This window comes from Agelaius phoeniceus, chromosome 7, assembly GCF_051311805.1.
Source record: "Agelaius phoeniceus isolate bAgePho1 chromosome 7, bAgePho1.hap1, whole genome shotgun sequence".
In the NCBI taxonomy this organism is placed as follows: domain Eukaryota; kingdom Metazoa; phylum Chordata; class Aves; order Passeriformes; family Icteridae; genus Agelaius; species Agelaius phoeniceus.
Genome location: NC_135271.1, coordinates 29962036 through 29979589, shown reverse-complemented (window position 1 = coordinate 29979589; position 17554 = coordinate 29962036). Strand labels below are relative to the sequence as shown.

The window sequence follows — 17554 nt, the reverse complement described above, 5'->3', positions numbered from 1 at the left end:
TATGTATTCAGTGTAGAGTTTCCATTCATCAGAAAGAGGATCTGTCTGAAGGAAATACTGATTGTCCTGGAAAGAGTAATTTAGAGAATCAGTAACAGGGGTTTAGAATTGCTCTTCCCAGTGTGTATTTCTTATTCCAGCTAACTGAGTCCAGGAATAAAGAAACTCTCACTTTGATGAAGAAAAGCATTCCCACTATTTACAACATAATTACCTTTTCATTGTAACTTTTACAAGTACATCTGGAACTCGTTACAGAAAACTATTTCCCTTTGGAGTTAGATTTGCATCAGCAAATTGCAAATGTTTGAAAACATTTCTAGCTTTTACTTAGTCCTGGCTTTCCTAAAAGTATTTACACCTATTTAGTGACAATAGCTACTCCCAGAACAAAATATATACAAAATACTACTGTCATGTAGACTATCTGGAAAATCGTTCCCACTGTTTCTTTAATTGTACTTCATAGGGGTTTTTTTTTAAATCAGTTGATAGAAGAAAGGATTTCTGCCATTTTTTTTCTTGACAAAAAACGTGTTTGACTCACTCTATATAACATCCAGTTTCACATTATGCTTGAATATTCTGATTCTGTCATTCACAGTTTAAGCAAGTTCTCTCTGCCCGTTCATAATGGTCACAAAGACCTGCATTCTGCCAAGTCAGAGGCAGACATCATTTGTTTGTCAAAACTTTCCAAATAATGTAGTCTACTTGCTTTGCAACATGGTCTCCCACAGCCTCTGGCACAGATTTTAAATAGTTAAATTTGCAGTATAAAAAGAGTAAGAAAAACTCTTGTTCTACTTAAGGTTATCAGAACTATCTTTAAACAGATTCCTTCCTTCTTTATTCAATCTGTTCTGTACCAAATCTGAATTTACCAGTTATGCTGCAATAAACCTTTAATCATATCATTTGGGAAGAGTCTGACAATCAAATGTGCTCAGTCTTCTAGTCCTAAAAACACCTAATTCCAGGTTCTCAGTGGATTCAACATTCTTATTATGGCATATCAGTTGAATCTGCATCCTATTTACACATTAGTAAACAACCTGGCTTTTAATGTAAACAAAAAGTTCCAGGATAGCCTATAAAACTGAATATTTCTCCCTCTCCCTAGGATGGATGACTGGACAAAAACAGGACAAGTTTCTCTTACTGCAGCTCCTCTTTTTTCTTTCTATCATACTTTCTGTGTGAAATACTCAGATTTTAGTTCACAGACAATGCAGCCAAACTGGTAGAAATCTGGAAGTGGACATCACACTCTTTTGAAACTGGATGATATCAGCCCGTTCACTATAACCCTTTTGTGCCCAAACTGTGAGCCAGTTGCTCCCCCATTGCACTGACTGGTTTATCCAGCTGTGTGCTGGACATTTTGTCCTGAAGGACCCTGTGAGAGGCAGTATCAACAGCCTTACTGAAATCCAAGAGGATGACATCAGCTGGCTTCTCCCTTAGGTTAGCCAGGTGGGTTACTTTAACTTTTACTTTTTACTTTACTGATAAAAGGAAATCAGGTTTGATAAGCAAGGCTTTCCTCTCATGAAACTGTGCTGGCTGTGACCAGTGACTGCACTTTCAGGTGTTTTTCAATACCTCCCATAATAATCTTCTCCCTAACTTTACCAGGCACTGAAGTGACACCAACAGGCCTGTAGTTTCCAGGGTCCTATTTCTTGCCCTTCTTGAAAACTGGGACAATGCTTGCCAACCAGCTGGGACCTCTCCAGACTCCCAAGATTGCTCAAAAATCATTGAGAGGGGTTTTGCAATTACATCAGCTAGCTCCTTGAGGATTCTTGGATGAATCACATCAGGCCCCATAGATTTGTAAGGATCCAGCTGGAGCATCATATCCCACACAATTTCAGGATTTCCTGAGAGTTAGTTGATTATTCTCACAGTCATGGTCCTCCAGCTCAGGACTCTGAGACCCCTGCCTTGGTCCATCATCTGTGTTGAAGACAGAGGCAAAGAATGCATTAAACTGCTCAGCCTTGTCCATGTCCCTGTTTGTGAGGCGACCATCCTCATCCTGTAATGGGCTCATGTTATTCCCACACTGTATTTTGCCATTAATATATTCAAAAAAACTTTTTTATTGTCCCCCGCAGTTCTGGCCAGCTTTAATTCCAGGAATTTTGAGCAATACCTACAGATTGACTGATGTGCTGAAAATGTGTTCCATGCCTGAGAAGCCTCTTGTAACTCATAAGATCATTTTAAACTGCTTGCAGTCACTGGTGTGTTTTCATAAGATGTATTACATCCATTCCTTAACTTAAACAAACAAAAATACTTATGGTAAGAGATTTCCATTTTATGATCGTATAAACTACACATGAAATGCCAAATCGACACTCAGTGATTAAAGAAATACCAGTTTCAGATCCAAAATCTGCCTCTGGGCAAAAACCCAAGGGCTTCCTGAAACATTTTACATTGGGTGACAGAGGAGTTTCAGGTGCTGCACAGAGATGCTTTTGTTCTCACTTTTGTGAAACAGCCAGCAAGAACAGGGCTTATGCTGGCTGCAGGCAAGTCTAGTTACTGTTCAGGGATCCCAGGGGCTTTTCTGACGGTACAAGGGGGGTTCCTTTGGCAAAACTTCAGCAGTAAACATGGATGATACTAAAACAGTTATCAACTGCTATAACCAGGACTTCAAACACAAATGAAGATACTGTTATATAATAATGAAGTTCATGAAGACGAGAGATCAGTGACAAACCTCAGTGTGGTTTGTCACCATGCAGATCTGGACACTTACTTTAAGAGCATTGTGAAATCTAATTTCTGCTGCAGCTACGAAGATAGCCATATGACCTTTCTTTATATTTTTCTTAAAGTGAAAAAATTTCTTCAAATTTCATTGCAGAAATTTTCCTCCTCTTCCACATGACCCCTGCAGAGAATTAGAGAAATTAGGAGGAAAAAATTCAATGAGGAGTATACTTACAAGTATGATTCAATGCTCATTGAACGGATTATAAGAATCAAAAAGCATCCTATGAGAACTTTATGAGTACATTTCCATATTTTTCATGCACGTCAAAATATACCTTTAATTGCTTATATAAAGATGTGCAGATCCGAGCTTTTAGAGACAGGAAATAGAACCAAAATGTCACGGGCTACGTCAGCTTTCTTGTACATCTATGCAATCTCTGCTGTAATTATTTTCTATTGGGATTCTAAAGAACTGGATAAAGCCTGTCAACTTTTTGTCTAAAGTTTAAGTGTTTTGCTTTCACTGAATTTCATCAGAAGGTAATTTTGTTGCAAAGGAAAAAAAAATCTAAGCATCTGCATGTTCATTTTAAAGTGGAAGTTTAATATAATTTGAATTTCAATGAAATAAGATGAGAAAGTGTTCAGATTTCAAGTATTTTTAAATTTATCATGAACGTGTCAGAGCCTCCAGAACTTGTGTTTTGGTTCACAAGAGCATCTGCTTTTTAAAAACCTCCCAGTTTCCTGCTACTATTACTGCACTGTCAAGTTCCTTTTTATAGTATCTCCTTTTTTAAATCCTAATTCAGGGAGAAGTCATCTTCCATACTCATGAGTATCTATTTTCTACACAAGGAATAGATATCATTACAAGCTTGATCAGTAAAGGGAGAATTTAAAAATTTCCATGGCCTACATTTTGGCTGGAAGGATTGGCAAAATAGAACAAATTTTCTGAATGGTACAATAAATCTCAGAATGAACTAAATCACTAAATTCCCATGAAATCTGCTTGTAATCAGGCTAAAAATATTGTGGGAAAACTGCTTGTGTCATGGTTCCTTCAATAATTCTAATTTTGGTCTTGTTTGTAAGCCAGAAGTGCCTAACCTGAAAATGTGTGGAATGTTCCAAAAGCCATGGCAGCATTTTGAGAAGATTAGCAAAAACCAGCTGCAGGTTTATTTTGATTTCAGTTCAGCTTTCTCCTAAGTCATTTGACTAATTTCAGTATGTGTGGAAATATGTTTCCTTACTTTCTGATTACTTTAGAAACAGTTATTACTTTAAAAACAAAATTTAATCGCTTATATCCTAGCGATTGCAGGGTTAAAAATGAAGACACTACTCCAAGCATCTTAATATTTCTTTGAAGGAGAAAAGATTTTTAATTTCTATCACCAAAGTGTGAAAATGAACAAAAAAAAATTTGCTCTTCTTGTTATCATATAAGAGGTATGTAAGTATATACTTGTAAAACAGTAAGATAACTAAAAACACTGCATAGCAGAAGGAAAAAAGAGGCCCTTGGAACCAAGCTCCTATGAAAATACAGCATGTGTCCAATGGGAAGAGAGAAATTAGTAAGTATAATCCAGAAAACAGGAAAAGAAAATTACTGTGTTCCTTAGACTGCATATAAAAAATTGAAAATTCCTAGCTAATTACATAAAATTTATTTCAAACCCCAGTTGAAATATAACATATGTCTTTAGAGAAATAAATATATTGAACTATACTAATTAAGGTATATTAGATTAATTAATTTAATAATTAATGAAATTAGCAAATTAAGAATTCTAAAAATAATAATTAAATTAAGAAGAAGTTGGAGATTTTTCCTACTTATTATCTTTGATTCTCAAATGTCTCTTTTGTAGCAGGTGATTTCCTCATCAAACATTGACAGAACAACTGAAAAACTGGGATAAAAGCTAGAGCTGGTGGCAGGCCTTCCCAGTAGATTACTAAATACCAGCAAATTCGCAGAAAATTAACTGAACAATAAATAAAGAACTGCAATTTTATTCTAAAACATTTTACTCTAAAACCTGAATTTTCCTCAGATGTTCTTCTGTTAAAATAACAGAATAATCTGCTAATTAATTATAGGGTGTTTTGGGGGGTTGGTTTTTGTTTATGGTTTTTTGGGGGTGTGGGGGGGGCTTTTCTGGGATTGGTTTTTTTTGTTGTTTTAGTTTGGGGGTTATTTGTCTATTTTATTGTGAGGTGTTTTTGCTGGTGGTGGTTTGGTTTGGGGGTCTGTTTGCTTGGAAGTAAATTAGGAATGGCATTAGGAAATACACATAGGATCCTGGTTTACAGTTAGGTTTATTGCCTCTTCAAATGCAAGATTAACATTTTGTGTGAATAGTAACAGTGTTGAGGAAGATATTAAGAACTGAATGATGGGAACTAATTTAATAAAGCTATCAAAAATTAAATATAGAAAACAAAATAATGGAAAAATCTAGGTACCTTTAGAATGAATAGAAAACATTATCACAAAAGAAATATAACTTTATATAAGTACATAGATAAGAAAATAATATCTGTCTTATTTCTGTAACTAATCATTAGAATAAACTTTATCTTTGATCAGTTTGTAAGAGTGGTTCTGAGATGCAGTTAAGAATGATGATTGGAACAGCTGCTGAAAGACCCATACTTTGTGCTACTGGAAATCAGAGCAGATAAGATGCCCAGAAAATACCTCTTAGGAAGGCATGAAGTATTTGCATTATCCATTTCCGAAGCAACACGGGACACCGGAATAGCAATCATTAAATGTGAAGAAATACTCTGACGTAGCATTGTGAGACAGCACTGCAGCCTTGCACGTGGCACTGGCCAGGAATTGATGCTTCTTAGACATTACCTACCCTCTGCAGCTCTTAAGCTACAACAACAGGCCAAGAAGCCAGTGGTACAAAGCTCTAAGGAAACCATTCTGGCAGAATACATGAAAACAGCTGTCCTGAAGCACTGGACACACATCTGTCATAGTTACTCCACATACCCAAATAATGGCCTGAGATGAGAATTATTTTTTTTTTCTCTGATCTGGTTGTACTTTCAGTTAACATCACTTGGGGAAAAAACCCCGTGCTACAGGAGGCATTTCTGGAACTATTGTGAACTGCCTGTTGAATCTGGTTTGTCCATGTCCAAAATAAGTCTTCTTGTTATCACAGAACCATAAAATGGCCTGGGTTGAAAGGGACCTCACTGATCATCTAGTTCCAACCCTTGCCATGGGCAGGGATACCCTATGGAAATTGGTCATAATTATTTCCATGATACTGTGGGAAATGGCACTGAAGCTACCACTTCTGCAGATGTCAAGTCTGCAAAAGGCAAATAGCAGATGCCTAGCGGACAAATTCAATAAATATAACCAAAAAATTTATAGTGTGATTTTATATAATTTTTCCCAATAACATGTTTGCTGCATTTGAATATGTATTACCAGCAGCAGTCTCTGTTTATGGCAGTTTGTGGTTAAACATCCATAAAAGCTAACTCATTTGTTCTATTTTGAACTCACTACACTCATGCTGACAGCCCAAATTACAGTATTTTATTATATTGTATCTTTACTATGTACTTTATTTATCTCTGTTGTACCTTTTAGTATTTGGCATCTATTCAAAACCTTTACCTGTGCTCTCCTGCTGTTCTTGGGGGGTTTTGTAACTTCTTTTGCTTTGTACTCGGAGCACTATCTTACTTTCACACACTGCAAAGTTCATTAGTTTGGAGAGCTTATGCAATCTCTCAATGACACTAAATCCCATTTGTTCATCTGATTTGCTACACAGCTGCAAAGATGGCCTGTGTATTAAATCACCAATTGTGACCACCTGTAAAACACTGCTTGTAAATATGCTCTTCATGGCATAAAGCCAGCTTAATGCAGCAGTTAAATTTTTAAATTAAATGTCATAAGAAATGTGTACGTTACCTATGAGCAATTCACAATTCAACTGCTTTGCGTACTGCCCATTTACTGTTCGTTAAAATCCATGTGTTGGTTTTTTTATGTCTCTTCATCTGTTCTGCTAACAGAGCACCCATAAAAATTGGAACTTTTCATGGGGCATCTAAGTTTAATTCCTTCTGCAACAGCCACATTGACTTCATTTTTTTCCCAATTTCTTTGAAAGAAGATGATTTTCTTAGATCTAAAAAGTTTTCCCTCAGCTTCTCAAGCAATTCTATTTCCTGAAACCTTACAAATTCTCCTTTACAGTCTTACATAACTCAATGTATTCAACCATCTCTTTTTCATCCATCTTCTCTTTCATTTTGTTAGATATTTGGCTCATTTACTCATATATTATCTACTCTGATACTTTATATTTTCCACCACTAATTAGATTGCTATTATCTGAGAAATTTACAGAGTTTACATGCCATCATGGCACACAACTCTCACTGATTTTAGTAACTCCCATTGACTTTAATGTGAATTTTGTGGCTAACTCCCTGGCAAATCAGAAAATACAGCGTCTAGTGGATATAATCTGAGTTTAGAATCACTTATTTAGGAGAATAATCTTTTAAAAGCTTTTTCTGGTCTTGTGCTCTTGTATTATTACAACTTTTAATAGCTGAGGGACCAAAGAATACATTTTCACATAAATTAGAGTATTTGAGGTCTACATGTCAAGATTCAGAACAAATCAGGAAAGATTAGTCATTTCCCCCTGAGTCACAGTCAAATTTTGCCCTTGCTTTTATCATTACAGTCTATGGTGGTCTTCTCTCACCTATTGCAGATGAAAACACGACTTGAATAATGAATGAGTCTATGATCAAAAATATGCAAATCTTGTTCTTCATTTCAGTATTTGGACATATCAACTTCAATTTCCTAAATCCTCTCTACTAACTCAAGCTATTAATGATGCTAAGACAATTATCTAAATCTACCAGACTGCCTATTGTTCATTCAGCAGAAACCCCTATTTTGCAAGAATGTCAAACTGTTTCTGTAATATTTCATATATCATTTCCTTTTTCTTTCACAGTCTTTCTGTGTCTTAAGTAGTAGCCCGGGTGTCTACAGCTACAAGACAAGGAAGCTTTGTCTGAAAAATTAAATATTCTTATAGACCATCTGATATGACTAAGAAAATCAGGTCAGCTTTTAAATTCTCAACCCCTTCATCTATACCTTAATCTTGTGTTCTTTCCAACAGGACTAAAATCTGCTGTTACTTTTTGGTCATCTAAAAAAATACATCCCGTTTTTCCTCCTTCTTCATGTAATTCTAAAGGCAGGTTCTCCAGACCTGGGTATTTCTGTACCCATTTTTCATTCCTGACATCAAGCCAACTCTCACATAGCTGCAATCTCTAGTACAATTGATGACAGCAGGTTTTCACTGTTTGTTATATTTACTTTTAAAGTAAATCCAGCAGTTTACAAAACATAAACCTGAACATTAGAAATACTTACTGTAAATCAGAACATGAAGTCTTTATTAGACACCAAACTGTGATTATCCTTTATCTAATTTCAAGGGAAAAATTAATGGAAGTATTTTATATCATATATATATATATATATACACATAGGGAAACAGCTGTGGTCTGGAACACTTCCAGTGATCAAGGAGCTGGCAAAGTCCTGAGCCACCTTCTCAGACCAGTATGAAAGCTGGCCATGAAGAGGATATTTTTGATTCCAAAATGGCCAGAGTACCTTAAAGCAAAAAACTTTACATCTTGTGTTTCAGAGAGGTAGTTCCTGCAGTATCACTTACTGTGAGCAAACACCAGGACTGCATTCATTGTTTACTGTTGCCTCTTTGTCAAATAAGCTGTGATTGGAGTCCCAGTCACTGGACATCTCTGCATACAAAGTGACTTGCAGCCACAATGGCTGGCATGATATGCATCTATCTGGTATTCAAACTATTGAAAGCTTTTTCTTTTCCCACTTTTTTTTTACTGAGGAGACATTATTCCATGTGAAAGAAAGTTTTATATAAACGTATATAGTATTTATCCAGCAATAAAAGTCTTGAACATTGAAAAAATAGCTTTTGCCAAAATTATTAATTTCCCAAGATTTGCTGTTTAATTACATGAAGGCTAAAAGCTGCACATGAATCAGATTTAAATAAATCTTTAAAAAACAGGCTGTGCAAGTACAAAATTTAAAAAGGGGAGGAAAAGGAAAAGAAAGAAAGAAAAAAAATAAAGAGCAAAACCCCCAAACCTGTAGCTGTGGAAAACAGGCTAGCTGCAGCATGATTTATTTTCATCCTGCCACCCATTCACACTATATCAAATTTTACCTCTGAGCCCCGAAAATTTCTCAAGGCAGATAAATTTCCATTGGAGGTTTGCCTGGAGCCTTTTTCATGTCTGCCTCATCAGGTGTCCTACCAACGTGAATTACTCTAGTTCAAAGTATAATTTTAATACAAATTAATCACAGCACATACTCAAATATTTATCAAAATGTTTCTCAACCTAGTAATTTCACACTATAGAATTTTGAGATATGAAATAGATTAAAACTTTACCCTAGAAGCAGCTTCCAGTCCTTTTGACTCTTGAAATGCAGGATTTAATATTGTTACTAAGTGGTGACCATTCATCTGCCAAGCAAATCTCACATGATGAGAAGCTTTCTGCATTACAAATGTATGGAAAGTTCTATCTCAGAATTCAATTACAAATCTCAATACTTGCAATTCAGAGCAACAGCTCCAAAATAAAGCTCTTTAATTTCAGATTATAATTGAAAATGTAACCAAATTACTGTATATTCTATTGCTTTTGACACCACTGACAAATACAGGAACTAATCCTGTACCTGCCACGCACATTATCACTAATGCAAGTAATCCCATTCAAATTAAGAATGTGTAAACAAAAATTATTCATGTAAGTAAAAATTACAAGATAGGGTGGATAAATCCCCTGAAATTGAATGATACAATCCATTTATTTAGTTTCTTTCTCTAAGGTATGTGGTTTCACGTGCCCAGTCAAAGCTAAAAGTACAACTGAGACTACAAAATCTTAAATATCAGATACTGCACAGGATGCAGTCAGCAGAGCTGATACAGCTGTTGATCTTATGAACAAAGCAGCTCCCAGGATCTCCCTGCATTCCTCAGTTCATGTTCTCCACACACTCATAGTCTAGGAGACTCCTGACTCAAGCAGAGGGCTCAGCCTTATGAGCTGCTACGTAAGCAGGCACAGCCTACTGCCATGACAATACCATTAGAGGAAGTGAGACAGAAACAAACACTGACAGGATTATATGTAGAATTATTTTCTGTATTCTCCTGCCTCAGTTTTAGATCCTCAGCCCATCACTACACAGTCACAGCACAGATGTCTTACCAAGAAATGGCACTATAACGAAAATAATAACATCAAAGGAGCATTTGAGTAAGAAAACGTTTTTAAAGTCAACACCATCCTCATTTAAAAGGGCTGAATAAAAATGCTATCTGATCCCTTCAAATATTAAAAAGTTTCTCATACACAAGTCCACAACCAGTACCAGACTATCCTAACCATACTTGTGCCACATCGCTGATCCAGTGGAGATAGGAATACACTTCTCAGGGACTTTTTCATTGTTTCCAGCACCTTAACCATCAGTCATGCTTCAATCTGCCTCTGTTGCAGCTGGACTTCTTGTCAGATGTTATTAACAGTCCAGTACATGAAATTGTCAGTCCTTTAAATAGCAAGGTAAAGGCAATTACTTTGTAAGGTTAAAAGCAGAGTTTTGTGGAGAGACACCCTATTTTTATACATTAAAAAAAAAAAAAAAAAAGCAAGCCATATCTAGATCAAGCATGTGTCTTCTGTGCAAGAGTAATAACCATATTTCACAAAAAATTGAATAAGTCTATTGTGTAAATGAAGGACTCCCTAAGCACACATTAACAAGAGAGACCATAGCAATCTATCATCTCAACAATCCCTGAACAACAGGATCTGTAAGTAATTTGGATAGAAGAGTTTGTGACAGCTTCATAGGAATTACTTCAAGTTGCATAGGTAAAAATCTACAGAATAAAAGGAATAGAAATAGGATGTAGGTTGTTCTGTCAATTCACATATGATCAAGCATTGAAAGTAGCCTTGATAAAACAAGTTTTTTTCTCACTAGAATAAGAAGACAGGATATTACTGGAGTGCCTGAAAAGTCACATGAGAGCTAACCATAATGAGAAAATGAAATAAATATTGTGTTGCTAAAAGAAAATATAAATAAATTAAAAATATTTATTTTTATGTTTCAGTTAAAGCAAAACTTAGCACTGTATTTCTCATATAAAAACATTATACATATATATATCTATGTCTGTCTGTCTATCTATCTAATCTATCTATCTATAGCTTAGCTTGACTTGGCCTCCCAGTCAACCTATCAGTCCTGTGACTGAAGTGTAAAAACAGAAAAACCTGGATCTATCTCTTACAAGTTAAGGCCAAATTATTAATGTATAACAGAGTCTGGTACAGGCAGAAGTAAGTGTGCTGGCATTATTTCAGTTATAAATCTTTTACCTCACCTCCTTTTTTGTCCTTGTATCATCTTATATTGAGATAGTCACAAGAAATTTGACAAGTAGGGCAATGCTTGAAAACTGTACTATCCTTTTCTTTGAGGAACAATTCTGCTTTTCTCCATCTTATGGAACTCTCAAACAAGACACACACAAAGAAATGCTTGAAGGACAGTGAGAGCATATGGCAAAATACAACCCTCTCATCTCAACTTCTCTGCAAAAGAACTAAGCAGTTGCTGTCTATGAATGATTAGAATTTATCTGCTAGCCCATAGCTGTGAATAGTCAGAAAAGAGATATTTTAGAATAGTTCAGAAATGCTTGTCCACAGTAGATTAACCCTTCATGCCAACACATTTACTGCTGGCATAAGTGTGTTTTGTCAATAGGGAAGTGTTTACAATTTGACAACTTTGCAAGAATAGAAAGAAACAACAGAAAGTTTAAAAAGACAAGCTGAAAGGAACAAAAGGTAGTATGTCAATGCCCTTGCAAAAGGCCAGTTTTTCACTTACAATATGCCACCTAAAATTTAGCACCTTGATATTAAAGAAATCATTTATATTCTCTCTCCTCTGTTCAGGGATTGCTCCATGTGTAATGAGCAAAAGCAATTCAGGTTGATGCAGATCATTTCATCAGTACCTCACTGCACTTCACAAAAGCCACTAATGATCCTTCCTCTCCCTTCGATAAAGCTCAGTGGGAGCTGTGCCACAACGTTCATGGGAGTTAGAGGTATCTCAGTTCTCAGCACTGTTGTGTGAGGTACAAAAATAGTTCACAACTGCAACACATTACTGGAAACTTAGGCCACAAGATGGTGTTCTGAATGCACATTAGAAGCCAAACCAGCAGATCCCAAAACACCTCAATAATGACTGATTCATCTAAATTGTAACACCTTTTCTCCATACTTTTCTGAAACTTTGATGTCTCTCAGTGCTATTATTCACTAACTTCAAACAACTTTTGTAAGTAAAGCACACTAAAAATGAAAAAAGGCATATAACTTAGAAAAACGTGATCATAATAAAATAACACAATACATTGCACATAACAGCTGCCTCTACAGAAAGAGCTTTATGGGAATGCTACAGCATTTGTATTTACTAACCTGTTGCAATCCAGTGGGCTGTGTTTACTTTTCTGTGTTTGCCTTCCAACTCCAATGAAACTCTTCCCTGATGAATAAACTTCTTCACTGAACACTTTTGCTCTCTGACTCCCAAGTGCTGTTTTCTCCACCTGAAATGAGTAGCTGGTGTGAAAATCTTTAGGGAACACCAAAAGAGTTTGAGACATCAAAGCTGCTGCTATCCTCTTTTACCAATAAAATGTTTAATTTTGGCTACTTCAGCAAAAGTGCTTTCAGTAACTATCAGTGGCTTCATTCATTCATGTGTCACTAACACTGAAAGACATTGCTGGGTTTTTTACCCAATAAATAGGTGTGCAAAAAAATGCAGATTGAGACAACCAAAAAGTAACTGCCCACTTTGAAAACAGTTTAGGCTACCTAAAACTTCCATAAATCCTGTTTCTACAAGAGCACTGGTGTTGGCAACTTCTTGTATCTTCTATCATATAAAAACTAGAGAACTCAGTCAGGAATTTGAGGGTATTTGAAATCGCACATTTGTCCCCTCTTTGCCCCCTTCAGAGTGCCATCACTGAGAATTTTTAGCCCTGCCCCATCCCTGGGATTTCAGGTGGGAAATTTCAATATATCTGTTGTTCTTCACTTCCTTTTTTTCCATTAAGTCATCAAAACTCATTTTTCTAATTCAGGCAACCCCCAACACATTTAAAACATGTAAATCTAATCATAATAAATACAAAAAGCAAAAAAAGGTGAATACAATAGAATGCAAACCTGACAGGGTAGTGACTTTATCCTGAAGAGAGGATTACATGGCATCAGGTCACAAACTCAGTGCAGACACCAAAGTGAGACTGCAACAGTTAGTGTCAAACTTAAACTCTTAAGTCTTCACTGCAACACCTTCACTGAAAATCCCACTGCATTTAATTTTGAAATTAAATATAAGTTCTTCTTATATAAGTTCTTCTGCTCTCTGCTCCAGGGCAGTCAAATGCAATTCAGCTTTGATCCGAAACCCTTATATTGTCACAGCATACATAAACTGAGGAGAAAAAGGACAAAAACAGCTGTAGTTCTTTTGGTCTGCAGCATTCTGTGCAGAGCTCAGAACCTGTGGCTGTTAAAATCAGTCTGCACAGGGAGAGACAGCTTCATTCACGTGCTTATAGTTAAATGTTCTTTCCAAGTGCCTTTGAAACCAATTCCACTGTACTAAAGCCACTTTTTTCAAACAGCCACGATATGATAAAGGGATAATTTGCATTAATCAAATTTCAACTACTGCAAACAAACCATTTTGAAAAGCAGAGTCCTTCTCCCCAATAACTGCTAATTACAGTCAGAACATTCTAGCTTTCCTTGTCTCAAGTGAACATACACATTGTTCTTCTAACAATTCATGCATCATATACTACACTATGTTCCTAAGTCCACTACTTTTTGAAAAATAAAAGACATAAAATTGTATTTTATTGTTTATATTGTTTAAATATATTATCCCAGTACACACAGCAACATTTCAGGATAGTTACACAGCAACATTTCAGAAATTTTATTAAACAGAAAATACTAGTGCAGAAGAAAAGTTCCACTGGCTAACAGCTGCTGCCTTTTCTAGGGTTCCAAGTAATTTTTGTCTTTTAAATATAACAAATGTTCTTAAAACTTCTGAATGCATACACTTTGCTGGACATTTTCTGTTCCTCCTTCTAGGTCTATTTTGAAAATCTCTGCATAAGCTCATTTCAATTTCTAAAAATACATGTAATTATACTCACAAGTTTAAAGTCTTGGCACTTCTCTATTTCTAAGCATAAGATTCCAGTTAATCATAAAACTGTATAATACCAGCCTGTGATAGTGAAGATGCCCCTGTAAAAAAAAAAAAAAAAAGAGTAAAAAATGTTTTGCTTGATGCATGACAATTAATACCCATTTTGTTCTAGAAATGCATGAAATACAGAAAAACCTTTAAGTTTTGACAGACAAACTGAGCAGAGATGCACATGCAGTAGTATAACAGGGCACACACTTTGTGGTATCAAGATGATCTGTGGTAGAGTAAGCTGAATAAAGGAAATAATTTTCTAGAGCAGAAAGAGCGACAGAAGTAGCAGGTTTTGGGGGTTTAAACAAACCTCTCTTGTATGAATAAAATCCTATGGATTGGCATCAATCTGAAAGTATTTTCTATCATTCTGAAGATTTTTATCCTCCTTTTTCCAAATAAATGAAAAATGCAAAAAAGTACCAAAGAAATAACCCAAAACCCAAACCAACAACAACAACAAAAACAAAAAAAAAAAAAGAAAGAAAAAAAAGGAAGCCTTTTCAAGAAAATAAAATTAAAAAAAAAACAAACCAAAACAAACAAAAAAAATTCAAGTACTCAATATCAGATGTTCTGAGATTTTTTTCTTTTAATTTTCTTTTATTCCTTCCCAGACAAAATCCTTTGCCAATGCTGAGCGAAAGTTAGGAAAGGTTTGAATTTTTAAGGGTTCTTTTTTTGATGAGTTCACTATGAACAGTAAAAAACATCATCCTACCCTTAGAGCTATCTTTTCCTCAACATTGTGCAAGATGTAGTAAATATTTACATCCTTATGCTTCACTCTACTCCCCTGTATAATGATATGCTGCCATACCTACACTGTCTTTATCTAACGTCTGATTCATTAATGATTGTAAGGAACACTGAGAAGCTCACTTAAAAGCATAATATCAGAAACAGCTTTTTCAAGAAGCATCATAAATGAAGTGTCATTATAATAAAACCCAACTTTTCTATAAGAAAGGGTACAATTACATCCATATGTATTTCCTACACACTAGAAAGAATTATTTTTAAAATTTCTAATCAACAAAAATGCACTGATATCAAGTGCATTTAAGTACAAAAGGGATCATTCAGTAATGATTCTATTTTTAACATCTCATATTTGTGAACTGGAACCCAAGTAAAAGAACAGGCTTAAGCTGATCCTTACCAGACACCAGGCCACTAAGGGTTACAATCTGCATCTCTGCTTTGTTCCTGCTCTCCTATGCCAAGGTGCAACAGAGAGGCCTAGCTCCAGGTGATTCCATGTGCCATATGTGCTGCATTTCCTGCACACACTAGGAGTTGGGAACAGTATTTCCAGGTTTACAGCAAGTCTGTTTTTCTTGCTTTTTGCCATTTTAAGCCTGCTGTCTCCTGTTATTTATACATTTTATTTAATATGTGCTTTTTCTTTTTTTTCCCCAAATACCAAGGACAACTAAAAACATACAACAGACAGGCACAGCAGGGAAAATGCAAGTATGCACTCAAAGACACGCAGCCAAATTCAGCCCTTTGGAGAATCTGCTCACAGAAGCATGAAATTTTCACAGATGTCTGAGTAGTGCAAGGATAGCATGACTGACATGTTCTGCTGTCTTTGCTATCCAGAATATTTTTGTGGATGGCTCTAGATGTGGGAGGGGCTTCCCTTTCACAGCATTTGAAAATACAAATCCACATAGCCCTTTCCAAAAGAGGAAGGCATACTGAAATTGCTGACCCACATGCCGAGCTTTAGCCTTTCTGAGTGCTCCTACTGGCTTTGAAGGGGCCATTCATATGGAAAGTTACATTATTTAGCATGGGCTCAGTTGTATGGCCAGATTTTAGGACACATGCCAGCTTTGCTGAGGCACCTCAAACTGATTACCAGCTCTGCCGTGGAGGGGCAGCAATGAACGCGGGAGGCACAGACACCGCGGGTTGTGCTGCAGCTGTGCTCCAGAGAGCTCCAACAGCAGTGATGCTGGCACGGCAGGAGAAACAACAGGGAGACAAGACATTCAGGCAACAGTCTTGGGGCTATTATTAAGAGCTGCCATGCAGCACATCTCGACTAGAACACCCTAATGGCAAGGGTAGTTCCTCATACACAGACTCCTCATGGAGCAAGCAACCTCACCCAGGTTTGCAGAGGCAGTGAGATGGCAGTAATCAATGGCAGTAATTGTCCTCTCCAGCTAACATTTGGAGTGATGATCGTTTAAACACTGCCAGGAACAATAGAACAGTAAGATATATCCCATGCTACAGATTAATCAATTCTCAGATTAATGTGGAAATTAAGAGTCTACAAAAGCAACAAGCAATAGCACACATTTTTCATTTGTTACAAGAACTATGATCCAGATTTTGCCCTCTCCAAACATCTCTATCTCTTTAAAAAAAAAAAAAACCACAATATTTTAAAATAAATTCCATGCATAAGTCTATTTTTAGCAACCAAGTCTACAAAAACAGGGCTCAGTGTCAACAGTGTTGATCCAAAAAACACTTGCAACAAAACAATATACTTAACATCACAACCCAACTTCTGTGCTCTGATCAGAAAGACTGTTTTCTGACAACATTCATATAATTAAGTAACAGTGAATCTTTCATTAAATACAAGGGCTGATTCTCATCTCACAAGAATTGATGGCAAATTTGCTGGCTGACATTTGAAAGCAATATATTCCATTCATATCTAACATATATAACATGCTAAGTTTGGGATGTGGAGAGGGTCAGTGTGTTTGTTGTTGTTTTGTGTTCTTTTTTTCCCCACAGGAAAAGGATCTGGCAGCATACATCTGTTCCACAGTAAAAACAAAGTATTAATATTATCCAGTAATTCAGCTGCTTCCCAGCCTTTGGGCAAACTTTGCTGAAGAGAGCAGACTCCCTGTGTCATACTTGTTAATCTGTCCGTTTTCTCTTCAGGAATTTACATGAGAATATGTTTGTTTTCATGCAAGTTAAAGTCTGGTGGGTTTTTTTCAAATAGCTTACCAGAGTAATAACTGGCTGTAAAGCTACATCCTGCACTATGAGTGCTGAGTGTCTGCTTAGTAAAGAAAATGTGGTAAGCCAATATCATAATTGCACAAAATGGAATCCAGACACAATTCCAGATGATTACATTGAATGTTGATCACTGGGGATCTTTCAAATAGTGTAATAAAAACCCACAGCAACACTAGAAAAATTATAAACTTATAAATAAACAAAAAAAAAATTGCTTTATGTGCTGAACTTGGTTGCCCCCAAAAGATGAGAAAGAGCTTTCTTTTTATAGAAATCTACACTGATGTAGAAAATATACTTTCTGAAATGCCAGATGAA

The 17554-nt window shown here is 36.1% G+C and overlaps 1 long non-coding RNA gene across 1 annotated transcript; it reads right to left on the bottom strand.

The window, feature by feature from the left end:
• Positions 1–2775: 2775 nt before the first annotated feature.
• LOC129122744 (uncharacterized) lies at positions 2776–14275 on the bottom strand. The gene is made up of 4 exons (XR_008534604.2): positions 14181–14275; positions 13174–13444; positions 12415–12545; positions 2776–2914 (listed from the first exon to the last, which is right to left on the bottom strand). It is a non-coding gene; the product is annotated as an uncharacterized LOC129122744 (long non-coding RNA).
• Between the last annotated feature and the right edge of the window lie 3279 nt (positions 14276–17554).